Source organism: Apium graveolens, chromosome 5 (assembly GCF_009905375.1).
Source record: "Apium graveolens cultivar Ventura chromosome 5, ASM990537v1, whole genome shotgun sequence".
Lineage (NCBI taxonomy): Eukaryota > Viridiplantae > Streptophyta > Magnoliopsida > Apiales > Apiaceae > Apium > Apium graveolens.
In genome coordinates this window covers 13,669,591-13,690,669 of record NC_133651.1, presented here as the reverse complement: position 1 = coordinate 13,690,669, position 21,079 = coordinate 13,669,591, and the positions used below count along the sequence as shown (strand labels likewise).

The 21,079-nt window shown below is 38.6% G+C and overlaps 1 non-coding gene across 1 annotated transcript; it reads right to left on the bottom strand.

Moving 5' to 3' along the window:
- Positions 1 to 14,681: 14,681 nt before the first annotated feature.
- LOC141662713 (small nucleolar RNA R71) lies at positions 14,682 to 14,788 on the bottom strand. Its single transcript, XR_012550812.1, has one exon. It is a non-coding gene; the product is annotated as a small nucleolar RNA R71 (small nucleolar RNA).
- Positions 14,789 to 21,079: the final 6,291 nt, after the last annotated feature.

Here is a 21,079-nt window from a genome sequence, read left to right as displayed (position 1 = left end):
ATGACTCAGAAACTGAAAGCATATCTGAAATGGACCCTGATGAAGAAATGATGAAGCTGTGTGCTCTTATGGTGAAAGGAATCACAAAGATTGCATACAGAAATTCAGGAGAGGAAAGAAGTTTTCCAGGAAAGGTGCAAGTTCTGATAAGAAAGGTTTTAGAAAATCTGAAGGCAAAGGAGGAAAGTCTGACATAGGAGATTACTCAAATGTTAAATGCTACAACTGTGGTGAGAAATGCCACATATCTCCTGATTGAAGAAAAGGGAAGAGTGACAAAGGCAAGGCTCTTGTCACAAAGAACAAAAGCTGGTCAGATGCTTCAGATTCTGAGGATGAGGAAAACTATGCCTTGATGGCAAATGCTGATAGCAGTTCTGATACTGCTGACTTAAAGGTACCTCAAACTACTTATGCCTTTCATACTGATGATATTACTGAGTTGAGAAGATATCTTAAAACCATGTTCATTAGTTATAAAGATCAAACTTTAACATGTGAAATATTAACTTCTGAAAATCTTGCTTATAAAAAGAGGAATGATTATTTAGAAAAAGAGTTAGTCATGTTCCATCAAACTCAGAAAGATATAGATGATGCCTTTTATGTTAGGGATGAAGTGCTAAAAATGAATGAATCTCTAAAAACTGAGTTAGAAAAGGAAAGAGAGATTATCAGGACTTGGACTAACTCTGATAAAACAACTCAGGATATTCTTAGTAGTGGAAACTGGAAAGATGGCTTAGGTTATGGAGATGATAAGAACAGTAAGGGAACTGTAGAAACTGAGCCTATAATTGTTAAACAAAAACCAAAGGTAAATCCTGTTAAGTTTGTAACTGCAAAGTCTGATATTGAGAAATCAGAAGTTAAGGAGAAATTAACTTCTGACAAACCTAAACATGATAAGCCAACTGAAGTTAACATAGGTTTAATGACTAAGAAGCAGCTTAAATATAAGCTAAAAGATGTTAAAAATGTAAACAAGGTAAATCCACCTAGGAAAAATAGGAATGGAAAGGAAGGTGTGAACAAAAGTAACAATTATAAGCTTGTTCCTAATGCTCCTAGAGAAACATGTCATAACTGTGGAAATTCTAACCATCTGGCTTCTTTTTGCAGGAAGAATAAGAACATAAACTCCTTACCTTCAAAATCAGGAGTTAAGAGTCAATCTGTTAGATATAAGCCACAAAATCCTTGTTTTCATTGTGGTAGTTTATGGAATTCCAGTTATACTTGTAAGGAATATCATAGTTTGTACTATGATTATAATCAAATAAAACCTTCTGTAAAGAAAGTTAGCATTATTCCTTCTAGTGTAAGTTCTAATGCAAAGTCTGATATTGCAAATTCTGATAAGAAAACTATTAACATAAACTCTGATGCTAAATTCGCTGCAAATGTTAACAAACTTAATAAGGCCAAAGGATCTAAGCAACTCTGGGTTCTTAAAACTAATCATTAGTGGTCTTTGTGATTGCAGGGCAACAGGAAAAATATCCTAGTTCTGGACAGTGAATGTTCGGGATATATGACTGGAAATAAAGCCTTGCTATCAGACTTTGTGGAGAAAGCTGGCCCAGGTGTTTCTTATGGAGATGGAAATATAGGAAAAACTTCGGGATATGGCAATATCAATCTTGGGAATGTCATCATTGAAAAAGTAGCTCTGGTCTTAGGACTTAAACACAATCTGCTGAGTGTTAGTCAAATCTGTGACAGAGGTTATCATGTGGATTTCTTTGAAGAACACTGTGAAGTTGTAAGCAAATCTACAGGAAAAGTTGTTCTGAAAGGATACAGACATGGTAACATTTATGAAGCCAAGCTTTCAACAAGTACTGATGGTTCTGCAATCTGTCTGTTGAGTAGAGCATCAATTTAAGAAAGCTGGGATTGGCACAAGAAACTCCCTCATTTAAATTTTAACAATATAAATGAACTAGTCAAGAAAGATCTTGTGAGAGGACTGCCAAAATCAGTATTTGCTCCTGATGGCCTTTGTGATTCTTGTCAGAAGGCAAAACAAAGAAAATCTTCATTCAAGAGCAAGACTGAATCATCAATTCTTGAGCCTTATCACCTACTGCATGTTGATCTATTTAGTCCAGTGAATGTCATGTCTATTGTAAAGAAGAAATATGATATGGTCATAGTGGATGAGTTCACCAGTTACACATGGGTGTATTTCTTGCACACAAAAAGTTAAACTTCATCTATCATGATTGATCATGTCAAACATCTGGATAAATTGGTCAAAGACTCTATGAAAATTATAAGGAGTGATAATGGCACCGAGTTCAAGAATTTGATTATGGAAGAGTTCTGCAAAAACCATGGAATAAAGCAGGAATTCTCTGCTCCTGGAACTCCACAGCAAAATGGAGTTATTGAAAGAAAGAATAGAACTCTTATTGAAGCTGCACGAACTATGCTTGATGAAGCAAAGTTTCCAACCTACTTTTGGGCTGAAGCTGTGCAGACATGCTTGTTTTACTCAGAATGCTACACTCATTAACAAGCATGGAAAAACACCATATGAGATGGTGAAGAAAAAGAAGCCAAATCTGAAGTATTTTCATCTATTTGGATGCAAGTGTTTTGTTATTAAGACTCATCCCAAACAGCTATCCAAATTTGATCTAAAAGTTGATGAAGGAATTTTTGTTGGATATCCACTTTCCACAAAAGCCTTCAGAGTCTACAATTTAAGAACAAGGTTGTCATGGAATCTATCAATGTCTCTTTTGATGATAAGAAGATTACTGGACTTGAAGATTTCAATGATCATGATCAGCTGAGATTCAAAAATAAAGTTTTAAATTTTGATTTTGTAAATCCTGACAGTCTAAATCCTGATACTGCAAACTCTGATGGATTAAACTCTGATGTTATTGAAACTGTGGTGACTACGCCTAAGGAAAATGCACCTGTGCAGGGGGAGCATACTGAAGATCCAACCACATCTCAAGAAGCATCAGAATCTACAATAGGCTCTTCAAGTTTTGATTCGTCAAGTTCTGATGGGCCAAGTTCTGATAATTCTGGAAACTCAGATTTTGATATTTCTGGAAACTCAAATTCTGAAGGATCCAACTCAGAGAGCATAATTTTAGGGGGAGCATCAGAAAATGTTGATGGAGACAGCATGGATCATGGGGGAGCATCCAGTTCCAGAGATAACCTTCCATCTGCAAGGAAGTGGACTAAAGCACATACACCTGACTTAATTATTGGAAATCCTGATGCAGGTGTCAGAACTAGAACAACTACATCAAATGAATGTCTCTATCATTCTTTTCTATCTCAGACTGAACCAAAGAAAGTGGAAGAAGCTCTTCAAGATGCCGATTGGGTGCAAGCAATGCAGGAAGAGTTAAATGAATTTGAAAGAAATAAAGTCTGGACCCTAGTGCCAAGACCAAAGAACAGGTCTGTTGTTGGTACAAAGTGGGTGTTTAAAAACAAAACTGACAGTGATGGCATAATTACAAGGAATAAAGCAAGGCTGGTTGCAAAAGGATACTCTCAACAGGAGGGAATTGATTATGATGAAACATTTGCACCAGTTGCTAGATTGGAAGCCATAAGGATATTTTTGGCTTATGCTACTCACAAGAAGTTTAAAGTCTTTCAAATGGATGTGAAAAGTGTTTTTCTTAATGGAGAATTGGAAGAAGAGGTATATGTTGAACAACCTCCAGGCTTTGTAGATCCCAAATTTCCCAATCATGTCTACAGGCTTGATAAATCACTTTGTGGCCTTAAGCAAGCTCCAAGAGCATGGTATGAGACTTTAGCTCAGTTTCTTATGGAAAGTGGATTTAACAGAGGGACTATTGACAAAACACTGTTCTACCTCAACCATGGAAAAGACTTACTTTTGGTGCAAATATATATTGATGATATCATTTTTGGTTCTACAAATGACAGACTTTGTAAGAAGTTTGCCAAGCTGATGCAGTCAAGATATCAAATGAGTATGATGGGAGAACTTAACTATTTTCTGGGCCTTCAAGTCAAGCAGAATGAAGAAGGAACTTTTATTTGTCAATCTAAGTACACCAGAAATTTGTTGAAAAAGTGTGGAATGCAAGATTGTTCAAGTGCATCCACTCCTATGGCCGCTGCAACAAAGTTGGATAAGGATACTGGTAAATTAGTAGATATTACTGATTACAGAGGTATGATTGGCTCTCTACTCTATCTAACTGCAAGTAGACCTGATATCATGTATGCTACCTGTCTTTGTGCAAGATTTCAAGCAGATCCAAGAGAACCTCACTTAACAGTCGTGAAAAGAATTTTCAAGTACCTTAAAGGTACAGTTGATCTGGGATTGTGGTATCCTAGAGAATCAGACTTTAAGCTAATAGGTTATCCGGATGCAGATTTTGCAGGATGCAAAATTGACAGGAAAAATACAAGTGGAAGCTGCCAATTTCTTGGAGGCAGATTGGTTTCTTGGTTTAGCAAGAAACAGAAGTCAATTTCCACATCAACTGCAGAAGCAGAATACATTGCTGCAGGAAGCTGTTGTGCACAGATTCTTTGGATGAAGAATCAGTTACTGGATTATAATCCCTATTTACTGTGATAATCAAAGTGCTATTGCTATGACATGTAATCCAGTTCAACATCAATGATAAAGCACATCAGCATAAGGTACCACTTTATAAGGGAACATGTGGATGAAGGTACAGTGGAATTGCATTTTATTCCAACAGATCGACAACTAGCAGATATCTTCACAAAACCACTATGTGAAGTTACTTTTACAAGACTGGTAAATAAACTTGGAATGGTTTCAGGTTCTTTCTCTAAATCTTCTTAGTTTATGTTCTGATAAATCAGATTTTATGATCAGTATTTACATATATTACTATCTTTGTGTATTCAGTGCTTAAATTGAAATTTGCTTAAGTGCTGATTGTTGTCTGATATGATTTTCTAAACTCTGATAGTGATATAAATGCTTCTGTGACTATTCAATCCAATGAGGATAACTGTGCTAGATGCTGACCTAGTAGTCTTTAATATACTGAAGATCCTATGTATGAAAAAATTGTTTATATGGAAATCTTTTGACACAAGCAAATTCTGATATTGAGCTTAGTTAAAGTTTACTTTGTGTATCTTATTACTAAGTCAAAAACTAGAATAGTGCTTCTTATCTGTTAAGTTCTGATGTTAGTAAATCTGATGGATGTACTAAGTGCTGATAAGCCTCACTCATCAAAAGAAAAAGAAAAAGAAAAGAAATAAAAATCAGGTACTCCTTTGAGATCTAGAGTAAAAATGTGGAAGGGAAGACCCAAGTGCATTGCTGGTATTAAGTAATATGCATTAGAAAAACAAAAAAAAATTCTTGGTGACTTTTCACACTTTATGATTACTGGAGAAATACTCTGATAACAACATAAATTCTGATAAGCAATCGTGACTCACTTACACTGAGAAGCCAAGTCGTGACTCACTTACACTAAGAAGCCACTGTAAAATGGAATTTCAAAAGATGCATGAAATGAGCACAAAACAGTTGAGGGGGACTCATGCATGAACTCATTCTAAAGTAGACTTCAGAATAATGACATATTTTGAGCAAAGTTCTTAGTTATGCCTTATTTTTAAGATGTACTGAAGTGAATCAGACTTTACTCTTTATCTGATATTTAGCTTAATGCACACACTTACACTCCATATGAATGATTAAAATTACTGTGGTGATAAATGTTGTTTTAGATTAACAGTTTATGTGTCAGATTGCATAAATTCTGATGGAAGTACTGATGATTAAGTTTTGATGAAACCATATCAGTATTTGTGTGAAGAATTACAGGAATAAACATTCACTTTTTGAGTTAAGGAGCCATATTCTGATGACTTTTAAATCCTGATAATAATCAAGTTCTGATGCTGACGTGACAGTATTTATTTACTTGGTTTATTTTTGGTCATTACTTGAACGATAATATTTTTACAGAATATTGGTTTATGTGAGATAAAACAGTCATAATCATTATGGGTTAGTGGTTAGCGTGTATGTCTTGAAAATCTGCATGCGCACAGTAATTGTTATTATATCCTGTGCACATTAACTCTGACTTTAGATCTTTTACTGACTGTTATTATTACACATCTGTCTAGGGAGTCGAGGGGTCATTATTTTTACTTGTAATTTTTAACCAGTCCTCGCGTCCCTTGGTATTCTATTGACTATTTAAACCGATTATTCATTCCAACCAAAACATCTTTCATTTTCTCACAAACTCACTCTCTTTTTATTCTCATCAACAAAAATGGTTCGTTTCAACTTGTTCCTGAACTATGAAACCTTTAACATCGAGTTGAGTTATGATGCATGGCAACAGGAGTGGCATGTCACCGCCATTCCTGACGAGCTTTGGAACTCAGTTCCATAAGAGGTTCACACAGAACTCTTGTTCTTATCAATGGAGTATCACCTCCATCTTGATAGGTTGGAAGAGGAAAGGAGAGAAGCCCTCCGTCAGCAAGAATGAATCATTCGTCTTGCAGTGCTCTTCATCAGCAGCAGAAGAAGTAGTCGTTAGGTCTTCTTAGACTAGGACTAAGGCTGTTGATGTTAAGAATCATAGAATAGGACTATCTTGTAATTTTTGCATGTAATTGTTAAATTTCATCAAATGTAATCATCTGATATATCAATGAAATTTTCTTTAATTACAAGATTTGTTCTTTGTTTCTCAAATTATGTGACTGTGCATGTTTAATTGCAATTTATTAATCTTTACTTCATCAATTTTTAATTTTATTTTGTGATGAATGTTTTGATTAAATTCTGTTGATTTGAGGAAACAACTGAGGAACAGGTTCCCATATCAGAACCTGTTGTTGTAGAAGCTGAGAATGTCTCTTCTCAGAAAGGTACTGTAACTGAGAGTTCTAAGCCCCTCAAAAGGCTTAGAAAGTTAAATTCTGATGATAAAGCTCCTACAGTGTCTCCACCTTTGAAGAAATTAAAGAAACAGAGAGCTCACAGGGACATAGTTGAGTCAGATTCAGAGGATGTAGTGGAAGCAGCTAAGGAAGGGGATCAGGAATCTCTGATCTCAACAGAACCAATTGTTATTGAATCACTTCCTTTTGCACAACCTGAAATTGCTCAAGACATAATACCTACACCTCCTATGTCACCTATAGTTGATCCAATACATACTAAAGAACCAGGTACAAGTGCTGAAATTGATATTCATAACTTGATTGTGCCTGAGGTTTTGTACTTGGAAGCTCCACCAATTCAACTCACTCCACCAACAACATCAATTTTGGATGTTGATCGGAACCTGGCTGCAGATCAGAATTTAGAGGATGATGTTGTCGCCTCTATAGCTTCACATACTGCTATTTTATCAGAGGATGCTGATACTGCAGGATCTGCAAGTTCTGATGCTGCCAATGAGGAAACTACTGGTGAAGCTGCTACCAATCTAAATACTGATGCAGCTTGTCCATCAGGACATGCACCTCAACAAACAGTTAATAAAGCTGAAAAGATTCTTGCTGAGCATCTGGAAAAAGCTGATAAAATGCTGATAAATGATGATTTCAAGGCACGACTGAGAGTTACTGCATTGAGTACTAGGCACCTTTAGGGTCAACACTCAACAACTCATGCCAAGATGAATAAAATTCAAGAAACCTTGATCCAGCAAGATATGAATGTAAAACTTGAAAAGAACAGATTTTTCAAGCCAGCCTTTGACAAAATTGCCTATATTGAGAAAACTCAGGAGAAGCAACAAACTTAGATTGATGAAATTTTAGAGAATCAAGCTTCTCAACAAAATCAACTCAATGAGATCCAATCCTCAGTGGAATTGCTTATCTCTCTTCTTTTACCTGCTGATGCCAAAAAGGGGAAGAAAGTGATTAAGTCCAAATGCAAATCAATTCAGACACTGAAGGGAAAGGATGATGGAAATGATGACCAGGGAAACTCTAACAAGGGTAGAGGTCAAGGTCAAGGCAAAGGATTTTCATCAAGTAAAGCTAGAATTACAAGTCAAGGAACAACTTCTAATACTGGGAGAAGAATAAGTTCTGATACTGGTAAAAGGATAAGTTCTGGTGAATATTTGGAACTTGATGAAGAAATTTCAAAGGAGTTATTTCTTAAATATAATCCAGGAATGGACTTTGAGAGTCTAAAGGAAGAAGAACCTAGACTCAAAGCAGATGGTGTCAAGATAAAATCTAAAGCTTCTGTTGTTGAAAAGAAATTTCCAAAGCCTAAGGGTATTGTGATAAAGGAAAGAACAAATTCTGAGGCAACCAAAGCCAAATCACAGGTGGAAATTGATCCAAGGTCCAAGGGTAAAGAAAAAGTTGATGAACCTGTAAAGGTTTATATGCTAGTCATGGATGAAGAAATAACTGATGATGAAGAAGATGCTAGTCTTACTCTGATGCAAAAGAAGATTTTTCAAACAACCTCTGACATGGCTCCTGTTGTTCAGAGTCAAGATGTAGTAAGTTCTGATATGACAGTGAAGCAAGCAACCTCTGACATAGCTCAAGTTGGCTTGATATCAGAAGTTAAGGAAAAGGAAACCTCTGACATTGCTCATGTTAAACCTTCAAAGATACTCCTACCAGGATTCACCAAAGCTAAACAGACTCAACTTTTAAAAACTGCAACAAGTGGTTTTGAAGCAAGAGTTGTTACAGGAAAGGAAGCAAGAGATAAACCTGGATTGGGTAGTTCTGATGAAAGAAGAGTACATAACACTACCAATGATCCAACTTCCTTAAGTGAACCAGGTGTTGGAGCAACTCCTGAAAGATTGAATCGACTTGAATCTGTACAAATGGTTTACCATACCTTTTTGAAAGAATATATCTTGTTATATTTTATGACAGATGGAAGGGTATACCATATTAGGCAGAATGCTATACCGGTGAAGTATTTTGAGGAACTGGAACATGTTCTATTCCTACTTCAAGTGAAAGACAGATTAACAGATAGTGCTGCAGGTTATTTAAAGTCACAAATTCAAAGACAGAAGAAGCTTTATTCTGTTAAGTCTGACAGCACATACTGTCCCAAGTACAGAGAATACAAAGGTGATATTGTCAAAATGAAGCCTAACTCTGCTAAGATCATAACTACTTTTCTGGGTTATAAGGATGTGGAATTCAATTTAGAGTCTGACAAGGCATATCTGATCAGACTAGATCAGGAGATAAGAAAAGCTAAGATAAATGATCTCAGAGCAACTATTTTTCAAACTGATGAAGATACAGCTGAATTGATAAATGCTAAAAGGAGGATGGTCAATGAACTTGAATATGCTGAGAGATGTTTGTTGAAGAACTATCTCAGAACAACTCCTGACATCAAAGAGATCAGAAATTGAAGCCAAGTCAAAGATCTACAACTGCTTAAATTCTGAAGTGTATACAGACTGAAGCTGTTATCAGACCTTAAGATGGTAAAGCTAAAAGGACTATAAGTTGTAGTTATCTAGTTAAATTCTCATGCATTTGTACTTAATGTTTTTGACATCATCAAATATCTGTTGAACTTGTATATTATGCTAATTTACAAGTTGGGGGAGATTGTTAGATATATTTGATAATGTCATGTAAAATATGATTTGTGTTTAGTTTTCAGATCTTAACTAACTGAACAAATCAGTACTTAACTGGAAATCAACATTTATACTGAAGACAAACTTAAGATATCAGAACTTAAGTTATCAGAAGATATTTATCAGGATATAATATCAGGACTTAAGGAGACTTTTAGATAAGGCAGGCGGCTGATTGAAAGGAAAGAAGATCGAGACTAAGACAGAAAGAAATATGCACGAAGAAAGAATTCTATGAAGAATAGAATACTTGGAAGAAAAGATAACTAGTTGATATATTTTAGAAAGCAGAATTATATTCCATATCAATTAGAACTTATCTTGTAACTGTGTAGTATATAAACACAGGCATAGGGTTTACACTATAAGTGTTATCATTATCGAAGTTATTATTCATTGTAATCCTAGCAGCTCTCGTGATAATTTATTCATCACTGAGAGAGGACAGTTCCATATTGTAACAGAGTTTATTGTGTTGAATAAAATCTGTTTTCTGTTACTTGAGTTTTTATATTCGATTTGATTGTAGTAAATACTGTATTCAACCCCCTTCTATAATGTATGTGACCTAACAGAATAAATAAAAACCAGTTAGTGATTAATCGTCTAATAAAATTAGAATATAAATTATAATAATATATTTCTTATCTTTATTCAACTTTTTTGTCTTAATTTTTTTTAAAAAAATACCTAAAATATCTCAATTGGATACTTAGCGGCGCAATATATCTTTGTACAAAATGATGGTTCAAAATAACCATTTGTTACGGCATGCCTTTAGTTTTTTTTCCAAACAATGGAATTTTATTATAACGATAAATTCATTAACAATATATCTTTGACCCTAGACGTCCTCGAGTTAACTCATGTGTCGCCATATTAGCATACCGTTTAACAAAAAACAGAGACAATGTGTTTATACCTTTTAATATGTTACGAAAACTTTGAATAACATGCCTAAATGGAGATTGCATCAAAGCTTTACTACAATTTGCTTGAATAACGGTCAAACAATCTGATTCCAATACCACCTTACTCCATCTTGCACCTTTGATCCAACTCAACACCTCCTTTGATCCTCAAGCTAACTCATTTGTCACCATATTAGCAGACCGTTTAACAAAAAACAGAGATATTGTGTTTAAACCTTCTAACATGTTACGACAACTCTGAATAACATGCCCAAGCGGAGATTGCATTAGAGCTTTACTATGAATTGCTTGAATAACAGTCAGACAATCCGATTCCAATACCACCTTACTCCATCTTGCACCTTTGATCCAACTCAACGCCTCATTTAAAACCATAGTTTCCGTCATATTAGCTAAAATCATACCCATATTACACTTCGCTCTAGCTTCAACGAGCTGTCATGTACTATCTCGAGCAACCAGGCCCATACTTGAGGCATTATACTCTGTAAAAGTCGATGTGTCCACTAAGATCTTCATATAATATAATCTGTTTGTGGTGCTACCAAAGTTCCTTCCCATCTCCCTCAACAAAGTAAGGATAATGAGATCGTGGCTTAAGCTTTTGGGCTATACTCCATTGTAGAAGATACCGCTTGACTTTTGCAATTACTGCATTTAATCGAGTATATTTCTTATTCCAAATTAGTTTATTTCTTTCCTTCCAAATCGACCAACAAATTGTTGCTACCTATGCTCTTTTTTCATTGTCGCGGACCTCTATCACCTTTTTCCACCATTGAAACAAGTTGTTATAATTATTAGTAGGCACTTGAGGTAGAATGCTTTGCCAACACTGAACTGCCAGAGGATAATAACAAAGAATGTATTTAATAGTTTCTACTCCCAATCTGTAAACCTGACATAAAAGATCCACATATACATTCTTCTGTAACAGTATTTTCATCATAGGTAAACAATTTGACAAAGATCTCCAAATGAAATTCAAAACCTTTGGTGGCGCTTTTATCCTTCAGGTTTTCCTCCATATACTATTCTTATCATCATGTCTCCAAATGTGCTTTTGAACTTGCAGAAGTCTATAAGCACTGTGTAATGTATACTGCCCTGATAATTCCTTACCCCAATAGACAATGTCTTCATTTGAGTTGTCACTCAAATTAATCCCCCTGATGCATTGCTGATCCCGAGTATTGAACATATCTCGCAATATTTCCTCATCTCACCCTATGTAGTTCATGGCCATAATAGCATTGACCTTGTGATTTTCTAAACCTTGAACATTAGAGGTTAAGAAAGGGTTGATGTCATCCAACAACCTAGGATGTCCGACTATATTAACTGAATTACCAGAGTCAGTCTTCCATCCCATTCCTGCAGAAATTACTTGTTTTCCTTTCCATATGCTATGCCACACAAAACTAGGATTATTTCCAATAGTTGCATCCATGAAAGTACAGTTCGAAAAATATCGAGCCTTGTAAAACCTACTAACCATGTTATTGGGATTAGTAAGAAATCTCCCTTTCCGAGCATTGCCAGGTTAAAATCTCAGAAATCTCTGAATCACATTCCTCCACTTGCTTTATGACGAGTTAACTGTTCCCGGTTCATCTAATATATACTGTTATTGTCATTCTTTTTCGAGTTCCACCAGATCATGAAATACTTATTTCCAGATCCTTAATGATTTCTGGGGGGAGTAAAAATACACTCATTGCATATGTTAGGAATGCTTGTATTATTGACTTCACTAGGATTTCTTTTCCTCCATGCATAATAATCTTCCCATCCCAGCTTAAAGTTCTCTTCTTCACTTTATCTTTCAAGAATCCCAAAGTTGTTACCTTACTTCTCTGCATCATGTTTGGCAGCCCCAAATATTTACAATTATCATCCGCTTCCTCCATCTGCAGTATATTACAAATATGATATTTTGCTTCTATACATGTGGTTGTACTAAAGAAGAGCTAGTTCTTCGATCGATTAATGATAAGTGGCATTTTATACCACTTAGAACGTCTTAAAATGGCTTAAATTGGTGTCTTGAAATCAAGTATTTTGTGTATTTGATGCGTTTTTCTAGTGTTTATGCATTTCAGGGTATTAGTTGCATTTCGGAGGAGGAATCATCAAGAATAAGCCTTGGCATGTGTTCACCATTGCGAGAGGAAAAGAACGGGCAGATTACGGCGAAGAAACGGAGCAAACCTGGAATTTTTCCAGTAGGGTCCTGCGCGCCCGCGCAGCAATGCTGAGCGGCCGCGCAGCAGCCTTGCGCGCCCGCGCAGAAATGCTGAGCGGCCGCGCAGGGTCGGGGAAAAAGCTGAATTATTTTAGACTTCTACTTTTGTTTGGCTTCCAACTTCTATGTAATCTGAGTTTTATGGGACTATTATATAAGTAGATTTGAGACGTTTTCATAGAGAAGGAAGGAGATTATGTTTTAGATTGTGTTTGGCGCAAGAAGCGAAGGAGATAAGGAAGAAGACCGATTTAGCACACTGCAGCGAAGAGGAAGCATATTTTCTTGTGATTCTTGTTTCGTTGTAATGTTGGATGCTAGTTTTCTTGCTTTGACTTATTTACTCTTGTGACGTACTCTGTTTTAATATAATTAGTTTAGTTATTATTTTCTTGTGTTGTTTATCATGATTTCATATGAACCCATGATGGCGATAAGTTCTATTATGGGTTAATCGTGATCATGGGGTTGCAACGGATTTATTATGGAATTCTTTAGTTAATTGTTTAATACTTTAGTGTGTGATGATTGCATGATATCTAGTATTGGTTGTGCGTATTTGTCTTATGTGCGTCGCGAACATATAAGATAGGGTGTTAATCTCTTGTGAAGCGACGGTGGATCTTGAGATTTAGAACTTGCCATGCTAGCATAGGTTCATGTACGTTGTGCATGATTAGTGGGTAACTCTAACAGTTTTATTTGCCCTATGTAATCAAAAGGAATAACTTGTGCTTAAATCGTTATGTTGTCAATTTCTGTAGACATATAGGAACTCAACATAATTGATGCTTATTCAACTTCTATCTTAATTGTGGATGCTTGGTAGAATGGTATTAGTACAATGAAAGTTGGCTTTTATCAGTTTCGTGTTATTCAATTAATGTCATCACTGTCACATGCTAAAGGTAATAACAATGGCTATAGAAGGAAGTAATAATGAAGTTGTGATCTCATGAGTGTTTTATTATTGATAAATTGAAGTGTTAGTTAAGTGGTTAATTAAGTAGTTAATTATGGTTAATATTTAATCAACAATTTTAAGTGTTATCTTAACATTGAGAAGTAATCATACATTGGTGAGTGAGTTTAATTAGACAATAACTTAGTCTGAGTCTCTGAGGGAACGAACTAGAAAGTATTCTATATTACTTGCGAACGCGTATACTTGCGTGAATATTAGTGCATGATTTTGCCCTAACAAGTTTTTGGCGCCGCTGCCGGGGACTCGGCGTATTTGTTTAGTTTATGTACTTACCATCATTGGTCATTAGGACTCAGTGATTAGGACGTAGTAGTTAATTACTCTTTTCGGTTGTGTTTCAGGTACTTTAGCAAGCGTTTATGCAAACGCGTTCTCGTGCTCGCAAGAGGACCTTAGATACAGCTGAGGAGAAAGACGAAGTTCTTGATACTGCGGAGAAGTTAGAATTTGAGGATTCGGATTCAGGAACTGAGCAGAAAGAACCAGTAAACATGGGAGATCGTATTGTTCAAGCTGATCCAGCTCTTATGGATTTTTCTCGGCCTGAAATTGATGACATTCAGTCAAGCATCCTTCATCCGGCTATTCAAGCTAACACCTTTGAAATCAAGCCGGGCACTATTCAGATGGTGCAGAATTCTGTTTCTTTTGGAGGAGCGGCAACTGAAGACCCCAACATGCACATAAGGAATTTTGTCGAGATCTGCAGCACTTTTAAGTATAATGGCGTGACTGATGAGGCTATCAAGTTGAGGCTTTTCCCATTCTCACTGAGGGATAAGGCTAAAGACTGGTTACATTCTGAACCAGCTGGGTCCATCACTACGTGGCAAGATCTTGCGCAAAAGTTTCTGGTGAAGTTTTATCCAATGGCAAAGACTGCTGCTATGAGGAGTGCTCTTACTCAGTTTGCGCAACAACCTACAGAATCTATGTGCGAGGCTTGGGAACGCTACAAGGAAATGTTGAGAAAATGTCCACATCATGGAATGCCGGATTGGATGGTAATCACTGGTTTTTATAATGGTTTGGGGGCCCAATCTCGGCCCATGCTCGATGCAGCAGCTGGAGGCGCCTTATGGGCTAAAAGCTATACTGAGGCGTATAATCTTATCGAGACGATGGCTGCAAATGAGCATCAAAACCCAACTCAGAGGATGACGTCAGGCAAGGTAGCAGGTATTCTGGAAGTTGATGCAGCCACCGCTAGTGCAGCCCAGCTCCAAGCGCTATCAATGAAGGTTGATTCTTTGGCTACGTATGGAGTTAATCAAATAGCTATGGTTTGTGAGCTTTGTGCAGGTTCTCATGCTACGGATCAGTGTTCTCTTGTCAACGAATCTGTTCAGTATGTGAATAATTATCAGCGACAACAGTAGCCTGTGCCAGCGACCTATCATCCTAATAACAGAAATTATCCAAATTTCAGCTGGGGGAATAATCAGAATGTTATTCAGCCAACATATCAGCAAGGAGTAAGTAAACAGTTTAACCCACCTGGATTCCAGCAACCACAACAGTATGCTACAAGGCAATCATATCCTCAACAGAGAAGTGCAGCTGCACCTACTAGTGCTGATTTTGAGGAACTTAAGCTGTTGTGCAAGAGTCAGGCGGTTTCTATCAAGACCTTGGAAAATCAAATAGGTCAATTAGCCAATGCAGTGCTCAATCGTCAACCTGGCACTCTTCCCAGTGACACGGAAGTACCAGGTAGGAAGGAAGCTAAAGAGCAAGTCAAGGCTATTACCTTAAGGTCTGGAAAAGTAGCTGATGCTGAAAAGGCAAAAGAAGTCGAAGCTGAAGTTAGAGATGAAGAATCTAAGCAAAAGGAGGAAGTGGCGAAACCCAGGAAGACTACTGTTGAACACACTCTGCCTGAGGCTAATACAGGGGAGAAACAGCTCTATCCTCCACCACCTTTTCCTAAGAGATTGCAGCAACAAAAGCTGGATAGACAGTTCGGGAAGTTTCTGGAGGTGTTCAAGAAACTTCACATCAATATACCTTTCGCTGAGGCTCTGGAACAAATGCCTAGTTATGCGAAGTTTATGAAGACTATTCTTTCAAGGAAGGTGAAACTGGATGACCTTGAAACCGTTGCTCTCACGGAAGAATGCAGCGCGGTTCTGCAACAAAAGTTACCACCAAAACTGAAAGATCCAGGAAGCTTCACCATTCCTTGCACCATTGGCAATCTAACTTTTGACAAGTGCCTTTGTGATTTGGGAGCAAGCATTAATCTGATGCCGTTGTCGATCTTTAAAAAGCTGGATCTGCCTGATCCAAAACCCACATACATGTCGCTACAATTGGCTGACCGTTCCATTACTTACCCAAGGGGCATAGTTGAGGATGTGCTCGTCAAGGTGGATAAGCTCTTCTTTCCTGTAGATTTTGTTATTCTGGATTTTGAGGAAGATAAGAAGATTCCCATAATCTTGGGGAGGCCTTTCTTGGCTACTGGCCGTACCTTGATAGATGTGCAAAAAGGGGAACTTACTATGCGGGTCCAAGATCAGGATGTGACCTTCAACGTATTCAAGGCAATGAAATTCCCTACAGAAGATGAGGAGTGTTTAAAAGTGGATGTGATTGATTCCACAGTTACTTCGGAACTCGACCACATGCTAATGTCTGATGCATTGGAAAAGGCCTTAGTGGGGGATTTTGACAGCGATGATGAAGATAGCAACGAGCAATTACAATATCTGAACGCTTCTCCATGGAAGCGAAAGCTCGACATACCATTTGAATCTCTTGGTACTTCTGACCTTAAGAATGCTGAAGGGAAGCTCAAACCGTCAATAGAGGAAGCACCTACCTTGGAGCTCAAACCATTACCTGAACACTTGAGGTATGCTTTTTTAGGTGATTCATCTACGTTACCTGTTATTATTTCAGCTGACCTTTCAGGTAGTGAGGAAGATAAGCTCTTAAGGATTTTGAGAGAATTCAAATCGGCTATAGGATGGACCATAGCAGACATCAAGGGAATAAGTCCTTCATATTGTATGCATAAAATTCTGTTAGAGGAAGGTAGTAAGCCAACTGTGGAACAGCAGCGAAGACTGAACCCGATCATGAATGAGGTGGTGAAGAAAGAAATTCTGAAATGGCTAGATGCAGGCATTATTTATCCTATTTCTGACAGCTCGTGGGTGAGCCCCGTGCAATGTGTACCTAAGAAAGGAGGTATCACTGTGGTCGCAAATGAAAAGAATGAGCTCATCCCTACTCGAACAGTTACAGGATGGAGAGTATGCATGGATTATAGAAAATTGAACAAAGCCACAAGGAAGGATCACTTCCCTCTCCCATTCATTGATCAAATGCTTGACAGATTGGCGGGACATGAGTATTTTTGTCTTCTGGATGGTTATTCCGGGTATAATCAGATTTGTATTGCACCAGAGGATCAGGAAAAGACTACCTTCACTTGTCCATTTGGCACATTTGCTTTTCGTAGAGTTTCGTTTGGGTTATGTGGCGCCCCGGCCACCTTTCAGAGATGTATGATGGCTATATTCTCTGACATGATTGGAAATAACGTCGAAGTGTTCATGGATGACTTCTCCGTCTTTGGACACTCATATGAGGAATGTTTGAATAATCTGCGCGCCGCACTCAAAAGATGCGTGGAAACTAATTTGGTGCTTAATTGGGAGAAATGTCATTTTATGGTGCGTGAAGGCATTATCCTTGGGCATAAGGTCTCTAGCAAAGGTCTGGAGGTGGACAAGGCCAAGGTGGGAGTCATTGAAAATCTTCCCCCACCTAATTCGGTGAAAGGAATCCGTAGTTTTCTCGGTCATGCGGGTTTTTATCGGCGATTCATCAAGGACTTTTCAAAGATATCTAAGCCGTTGTGCAATTTACTTGAGAAAGATGTGCCTTTCAAATTTGATGATGAATGTTTGGCATCATTCGAGACTCTCAAGGAGAGTTTGATCACGGCACCAGTTATTACAGCACCAGATTGGACAGAACCGTTTGAGATGATGTGTGATGCGAGTGACTATGCGGTAGGTGCAGTTCTGGGACAGCGCAAGAAAAATCTCTTCCATGTGGTCTACTATGCGAGTAAGACTTTAAATGGGGCCCAATTGAACTACACCACTACTGAGAAGGAGCTTTTGGCTATAGTCTTTGGCTTTGAGAAATTTCGATCTTATCTGCTTGGTACGAAAGTGACAGTATTCACTGATCATGCAGCTATTCGCTATCTGGTTTCTAAGAAGGATTCAAAGCCGAGACTCATTCGTTGGGTGCTTTTACTTCAAGAATTTGAGTTAGAGATCAAAGATAGAAAAGGTACTGAGAATCAAGTAGCTGACCATCTCTCTAGGTTGGAGAATCCCGATTCTACTTCACAAGACAGTACGTTAATCAATGAATCTTTTCCGGATGAACAGTTGTTTGTAATTCAGGAGGAAGAACCATGGTTTGCAGATATTGTAAACTATCTTGTCAGCAATATAATGCCGCTTAATTTGACATTCGCTCAAAAGAAGAAGTTTCTGCATGAGGTGAAGTGGTATATGTGGGATAAACCATATTTGTTTAGACAGGGAGCTGACCAGATCATCAGGAGATGTATCCCGTTCTGTGAGACGGAGGGGATATTACGAGACTGCCATTCCACGGTTTATGATGGACACTATGGAGGTGAGAAGACGGCAGCTCGTATTCTGCAAGCAGGTTTTTTCTGGCCTACTTTGTTCAAGGATGCTCATCAGTTTGTTTTAAGGTGTGATCGTTGCCAAAGAGTGGGAAATTTGTCAAGGAAGGATGAGATGCCATTAAATGTGATGCTTGAAGTCGAGGTCTTTGATGTGTGGGGAATCGATTTCATGGGGCCTTTTATCTCGTCTTGCAATAATCAGTACATCTTGCTGGCAGTCGATTATGTCTCAAAATGGGTCGAAGTTAAAGCTTTACCGACAAATGATGCAAAGGTAGTACTAAATTTTCTTCATAAGCAAATTTTCACAAGGTTTGGAACGCCTCGGGTAATCATAAGTGATGAAGGATCACATTTTTGCAACCGTAAGTTCACTTCTATGATGCAGCGTTATAATGTGAATCATCGAGTAGCTACTGCCTATCATCCGCAAACAAATGGTCAAGCGGAAGTGTCTAACAGAGAGATAAAGCGCATTCTAGAGAAGGTTGTTTGTCCGTCAAGGAAGGATTGGTCTTTAAAGCTCGATGAAGCTGTTTGGGCTTACAGAACAGCATACAAAACTCCACTTGGGATGTCACCGTTTCAGTTGGTGTACGGTAAGGGATGTCATCTACCGGCGGAGCTTGAGCATAAGGCCTACTGGGCATTGAAGAAATTGAACCTGGATTTAGATGCAGCTGGTAAGAAAAGAATGCTTCAGCTTAATGAACTTGATAAATTTCGACTTCAAGCGTACGAGAATAACAAAATGTATAAGGAAAAGGTGAAGAGGTGGCACGATAGGAAGCTACATCCTAAGTTATTTGTGCCAGGGCAACAAGTTCTGTTATTCAACTCTCGGCTCCGACTTTTTCCTGGGAAGTTGAAATCAAGGTGGTCTGGACCTTTTATTGTCAAAACTGTGTTTCCACATGGAGCGGTGGAAATTTTTGAGAATGATTCGGACCAAGCATTCAAGGTTAACGGTCAGCGGTTGAAGCACTACTATGGGGACATGGCAAACCGAGAGGTGGTTAGTGCCATTTTGTTGACTACTTGAGAAAGGTACGGAACGTCAAGCTAATGACGCAAAAGAAGCGCTGCGTGGGAGGCAACCCATGAATTGTTGTTACAGGAACCCTTAGAAGTTAATAACCTATCCAAAAACACAAAAAAATCAGAAAACAGGGGCTGAAAATTTTTTTTCCAGAGACCCTCTGCGCGCCCGCGCAGCTATGCTGAGCGGCCGCGCAGCTTGCTGCGTGCCCGCGCAGAAATGCTGAGCGGCCGCGCAGGGGTCGAGTTCCAGAAAATTTTTTACAGTTCAGAAAAAAAAAACACAAAACACAAAAACCCATCACAGCCCATAAACCCACGAATTCTTTTCCCATTACCCCATGATTTTATCCCTCAACCCCATTCCTAATCTAATTTAACCTACTCCACACCCTATATATACATACACCTATCCCACATATCTCCCACAAACTTCCTACACTTAAACCCACTCATAAACATCAAAAATCAGTTCTTACACACTTTTATTCACAAATCAATGGCACCCAAGAGAGCACGCACTATTGACAGCAGCAGCACAGTTCCTACTGCTGATTCATCAAGGGGTACTGCTGCAAGGCCTCGGTTAACTGACAGAGCTGCGGAGGAGGAGTACACTAGGCTGTTGGGGAAGCCGATTCTGAAGGAGAGGGGGTTTTTACCATCAGGGAGGGATGGTGAGTTGTTGCCCATGATTGCAGAGAAGGGGTGGATAGCTTTTTGTGAGTCACCCGAAGCAGTACCGATGAGTGTTGTTCGCGAGTTCTACACGAACGCGAAGGCTGAAAAGAATGGGTTTTCTGTAGTTCGTGGGCTGACGGTTGATTATCATCCTGCGGCGATTCGCCGTGTGATTGGACAGCGAGAGAGGAAGCCCGATGAGGAGAACTGGAATGAAAAGACTGCTGAGGATTTTGACTTGGATTTGATTTGTGCGACTCTCTGTCGACCGGGCACAGTTTGGAACCGCAGTCCAGCCAATAATGAGTATCGTCACTTTCCGGCGATCGCCATGAACAGGTATGCCCGTGCATGGAATGCATTTATATGTGCTAATATTTTGCCTTCTTCACATGCACACGAGGTCACAGTTGAGAGAGCACAGTTGTTGTGGGGAATTCTGAATGAGGAATACTATGTGGACCTTGGTGAGTTTATCTACCAAGGAATTTTGAAGTTTTTGAGGGGAGCAAAGCATATGAACATCCCTTATGCATCCACGGTTACGAAGCTATGCCGAGCAGTAGGAGTGAACTGGCCGGCTCATGAGCAGTTGCAGTTGCCAGCAGCTTCGATAGATTCTGGCACTCTGAATGGGATGCAGGAGTGGACCGGTGGTGAGCCTGAGGAGCATGGGCTGGGTTATCGTCTTCCAGGAGGACGTCCAGCACGAGGTGCTACTATGGCTAGGCCAGGGCGTGGTGAGGCTGGTTCTTCGAGAGCTCAGGAGGGTGCTGGGATGGGTGATGCCCAGTATAGGAGGCTTTCACGGCGGATTGATGCCATGTATGAGACGCAGAGCAGGTTTGCTCAGGAGCTCACTCTTGCATTAGGGACTGC